The sequence below is a fragment of the Bos mutus genome, chromosome 15 (assembly GCF_027580195.1).
Source record: "Bos mutus isolate GX-2022 chromosome 15, NWIPB_WYAK_1.1, whole genome shotgun sequence".
Lineage (NCBI taxonomy): Eukaryota > Metazoa > Chordata > Mammalia > Artiodactyla > Bovidae > Bos > Bos mutus.
The window spans coordinates 32,114,818-32,120,568 of record NC_091631.1 but is presented as its reverse complement, the minus strand read 5'-3'; the positions used below and the strand labels follow the sequence as shown (position 1 = coordinate 32,120,568).

The window sequence follows — 5,751 nt, the reverse complement described above, 5'->3', positions numbered from 1 at the left end:
TTTCTTTTATTTTTTTTAAATTTTATATTATTTTTAAACTTTACAATATTGTATTAGTTTTGCCAAATATCTAAATGAATCCTCCATAGGTATACATGTGTTCCCCATCCTGAACCCTCCTCCCACCTCCCTCCCCATACCATCCCTCTGGGTCCTCCCAGTGCACCAGCCCCAAGCATCTAGTATCATGCATCGAACCTGGACTGGCAACTCGTTTCACACATGATATTGTACATGTTTCAATGCCATTCTCCCAAATCTTCCCACCCTCTCCCTCTCCCTCTCCCACAGAGTCCATAAGACTGTTCTATACATCAGTGTCTCTTTTGCTGTCTCGTACACAGGGTTATTGTTACCATCTTTCTAAATTCCATATACATGTGTTAATATACTGTATTGGTGTTTTTCTTTCTGGCTTACTTCACTCTGTATAATAGGCTCCAGTTTCATCCACCTCATTAGAACTGATTCAAATGTATTCTTTTTAATGACTGAGTAATACTCCATTGTGTATATGTACCACTGCATTCTTGTCCATTCATCTGCTGATGGACATCTAGGTTGCTTCCATGTCCTGGCTATTATAAACAGTGCTGCGATGAACATTGGGGTACACACGTCTCTTCCCCTTCTGGTTTCCTCAGTGTGTATGCCCAGCAGTGGGATTGCTGGATCATAAGGCAGTTCTATTTCCAGTTTTTAAAGGAATCTCCACACTGTTCTCCATAGTGGCTGTACTAGTTTGCATTCCCACCAGCAGTGTAAGGGGGTTCCCTTTTCTCCACACCCTCTCCAGAATTTATTGCTTGTAGACTTTTGATCGCAGCCATTCTGACTGGTGTGAAATGGTACCTCATAGTGGTTTTGATTTGCATTTCTCTGATAATGAGTGATGTTGAACATCTTTTCATGTGTTTGTTAGCCATCTGTATGTCTTCTTTGGAGAAATGTCTATTTAGTTCTTTGGCCCATTTTTTGATTGGGTCATTTATTTTTCTGGAGTTGAGCTGTAGGAGTTGCTTGTATATTTTTGAGATTATTTATTTGTCAGTTGCTTCATTTGCTATTATTTTCTCCTATTCTGAAGGCTGCCTTTTCACCTTGCTAATAGTTTCTTTTGATGTGCAGAAGCTTTTAAGGTTAATTAGGTCCCATTTCTTTATTTTTGCTTTTATTTCCAATATTCTGGGAGGTGGGTCATAGAAGATCCTGCTGTGATATATGTCAGAGAGTGTTTTGCCTATGTTCTCCTCTAGGAGTTTTATAGTTTCTGGTCTTATGTTTAGATCTTTAATCCATTTTGAGTTTATTTTTGTGTATGGTGTTAGAAAGTGTTCTAGTTTCATTCTTTTACAAGTGGTTGATCAGAATTCCCAGCACCACTTGTTAAAGAGATCATCTTTAATCCATTGTATATTCTTGCCTCCTTTGTCAAAGATAAGGTGTCCATATGTGCATGGATTTATCTCTGGGCTTTCTATTTTATTCCATTGATCTATATTTCTGTCTTTGTGCCAGTACCATACTGTCTTGATAACTGTGGCTTTGTGGTAGAGCCTGAAGTCAGGTAGGTTGATTCCTCCAGTTCCATTCTTCTTTCTCAAGATAGCTTTGGCTATTCGAGGTTTTTGTATTTCATACAAATTGTGAAATTATTTGTTCTAGCTCTGTGAAGAATACCGTTGGTAGCTTGATAGGGATTGCATTGAATCTATAAATTGCTTTGGGTAGTATACTCATTTTCACTATATTGATTCTTCCGATCCATGAACATGGTATATTTCTCCATCTATTAGTGTCCTCTTTGATTTCTTTCACCAGTGTTTTATAGTTTTCTATATATAGGTCTTTAGTTTCTTTAGGTAGATATATTCCTAAGTATTTTATTCTTTCCTTTGCAATGGTGAATGGAATTGTTTCCTTAATTTCTCTTTCTGTTTTCTCATTATTAGTGTATAGGAATACAAGGGATTTCTGTGTGTTGATTTTATATCCTGCAACTTTACTATAATCATTGATTAGTTCTAGTAATTTTCTGGTGGAGTCTTTAGGGTTTTCTATGTAGAGGATCATGTCATCTGCAAATAGTGAGAGTTTTACTTCTTCTTTTCCAATTTGGATTCCTTTATTTTTTTTTCTGCTCTGATTGCTGTGGCCAAAACTTCCAAAACTATGTTGAATAGTAATGGTGAAAGTGGGCACCCTTGTCTTGTTCCTGACTTTAGAGGAAATGCTTTAAATTTTTCACCATTGAAGATAATGTTTGCTGTGGGTTTGTCATACATAGCTTTTATTATGTTGAGGTATGTTCCTTCTATTCCTGCTTTCTTAAGAGTTTTTATCAGATAAAATAGACTTTAAAACAAAGGCTGTGAAAAGAGACAAAGATGGTCTCTACATAATGATCAAAGGATCAATCCAAGAAGAAGATATAACAATTATAAATATATATGCACCCAACATGGAAGCACTGCAATATGTAAGACAAATGCTAACAAGTATGAAAGGAGAAATTAACAATAACACAATAATGGTGGGAGACTTTAATACCCCACTCACACTATGGATAGATCAACTAAACAGAAAATTAACAAGGAAACACAAACTTTAAATGATACAATAGACCAGTTAGAGCTAATTGATATCTATAGGACATTTCATCCCAAAACAATGAATTTCACCTTTTTCTCAAGCGCACATGGAACCTTCTCCAGGATAGATCATATCCTGGGCCATAAATCTAGCCTTGGTAAATTCAAAAAAATAGAAATCATTCCAAGCATCTTTTCTGACCACAATGCAGTAAGATTAGATCTCAATTACAAGAGAAAAACTATTAAAAATTCCAACATATGGAGGCTGAACAACACGCTGTTGAATAACCAACAAATCACAGAAGAAATAAAAAAAAATAAATCAAAATTTGCATAGAAACTAATGAAAATGAAAACACAACAACCTAAAACCTGTGGGACACTGTAAAAGCAGTCCTAAGGGGAAAGTTCATAGCAATACAGGCATACCTCAAGGAACAAGAAAAAAGTCGAATAAATAACCTAACTCTACACCTAAAGCAACTAGAAAAGGAAGACATGAAGAACCCCAGGGTTAGTATAAGGAAAGAAATCTTAAAAATTAGAGCAGAAATAAATGCAAAAGAAACAAAAGAGACCATAGCAAAAATCAACAAAGCCAAAAGCTGGTTCTTTGAAAGGATAAATAAAATTGACAAACCATTAGCCAGACTCATCAAGAAACAAAGGGAGAAAAATCAAATCAATAAAATTAGAAATGAAAATGGAGAGATCACAACAGACAACACAGAAATACAAAGGATCGTAAGAGACTACTATCAACAATTATATGCCAATAAAATGGACAACGTGGAAGAAATGGACAAATTCTTAGAAAAGTACAACTTTCCAAAACTGGACCAGGAAGAAATAGAAAATCTTAACAGACCCATCACAAGCACGGAAATTGAAACTGTAATCAAAAATCTTCCAGCAAACAAAAGCCCAGGTCCAGACGGCTTCACAGCTGAATTCTACCAAAAATTTAGAGAAGAGCTAACACCTTTCCTGCTCAAACTCTTCCAGAAAATTGCAGAGGAAGGTCAACTTCCAAACTCATTCTATGAGGCCACCATCACCCTAATACCAAAAACTGACAAAGATGCCACAAAAAAAGAAAACTACAGGCCAATATCACTGATGAACATAGATGAAAAAATCCTTAACAAAATTCTAGCAATCAGAATCCAACAACACATTAAAAAGATCATACACCATGACCAAGTGGGCTTTATCCCAGGGATGCAAGGATTCTTCAATATCTGCAAATCAATCAATGTAATACACCACATTAACAAATTGAAAAATAAAAGCCATATGATTATCTCAATAGATGCAGAGAAAGCCTTTGACAAAATTCAACATCCATATGTAATTTAAAAGAAAATTTATTTTTTCAAGAGGTCATAAAACTCACTTGAATACTTAAATTAAAATGACTTTTTCTAGGAAAAAAAAGAGATAGAAAAAGGAAGAGGAGAGGAAGAGGAATACCTGGTACCCATAGTGAAAATAGAAAAATATCTTCTGTTATTTGACCTAGTCACAAACGACATGACGTATATCTTGGAAATCATGAACATATCTCTCTTGTCCACCTTCCAATAATCATATAGAATGTTCACTCACTCACACTATTTAGAATTCAAAGGTTATTGTCTCACTCCCTAAATAGATGAGATCCACATTTAAAAGACATCCTTTCCAGTAAGTAATCATGGCTGCACCTATTTGCCATTTTCAAGGCCTCTCTTCATTTCTCAGATGTATACATGTTAACATTTAATCTTTTGGACCAAAACTGGAGGTATTCATTTGCTATTTATTTTGGGATGAATATTCTGAGCACTCTTTCATGAATCTGCTTGGTCCTAACTCCATAGATGACAGGGTTAAGCATTGATGGAATAACCACATAGAGATTGGCCAGAAGAATATGGAGGTAGCAGGGAACATTTCAGCCAAACCAATGTGTCATAAAAAAGAAGAGGGTTGGGGTATAAAAGGTTAGACTTATGCATACATGGGAACCACGGGTGCTGAGAGACTTGAGTCTTACCTCACAGGAGGAGAGATGGAAAACAGCATGAAGAATTTGAACATAGGAGAGAGCAATGGCCATTATGTCAAATCCCAGGAGAGCAATGGTCCCCAGACCATATATGGTGTTGACCCTGATCCTTGCACAGGCCAGACGAACAAGACCCATGTGCTCACAGTACATGTGGGGGATGACTTGGTGTCCACAAAAGGGCAGTTGCAAGATGAGGAATACAAAAGGAAATACACAGAGGACTGATCTCCCTATCACCCCCAAACCAATAAGAGATACTATCATGTTAGTAAGGATTGTGCTGTAATGAACAAGTGAAGGTGCTCAGTCATGTCCGACTATTTGCAACCCCATGGACCAGAGTCTACCAGTCTCCTCCATCCATGGAATTTTCCAGGCAAGAGTACTGGAGTGGGTTGCCATTTCCTTCTCCAGGGGACCCTCCCAACCCAGGGATTGAACTCAGGTCTCCTGCATTATAGGCAGATGCTTTACTGACTGAGCCACCAGGGAAGTCCCGTCAGAAATGGTGTAATGAAGGTTACAAATAGCTACATAACGACCATAAGTCATGGCAAGAAGGACTCCATGTCAGTAAAGATGTGAATGAAAAACATTTGAGTGAGTCAGACATCAAAAATTATCTCCCTGCAGCTGAACCAGAATATGCCCAGCATCTTAGGGACGGTGGCTGTGGACAGCCCCACGTCAATGGTAGCCAGAATAGCCAGGAAGCAGAACATAGGCTGGTGAATGTTGTGCTCAGTCTGAATGACAAACAGGATGGTGAAGTTGCCTATGAGTGTGATCAGATACACAGCACAAAAAGGAAAGCCAGTCCAGATGTAAATGTTTCTCAGTCCTGGGATTCCCAGCAACAGGAAGGAGGAGGGGTGAAACTCGGTGCCATTGGAAAGAGACATCTTGCTTGTGGTTTCATATAATGCGTTCATTGCAGATGTGTGCTGATCCATGTTGGGAGGTCCCGGTCTGTTACCATGATGTTTACCAGTACTGGAAAGAAGCAATTATCTGTTTATCCCCCAAAAAACAAAAAAAACTCTTCAGTAAACTTTTTGTTGTTGCTGTTGTTTTACCAGATTGATTGAAATCTTCTACTTTAAG

General features: G+C 37.5%; 1 pseudogene; it reads right to left on the bottom strand.

Annotated features, from left to right (window-relative positions):
• Positions 1-4,395: 4,395 nt before the first annotated feature.
• LOC102281613 (olfactory receptor 52E2-like) lies at positions 4,396-5,549 on the bottom strand (annotated as a pseudogene).
• Positions 5,550-5,751: the final 202 nt, after the last annotated feature.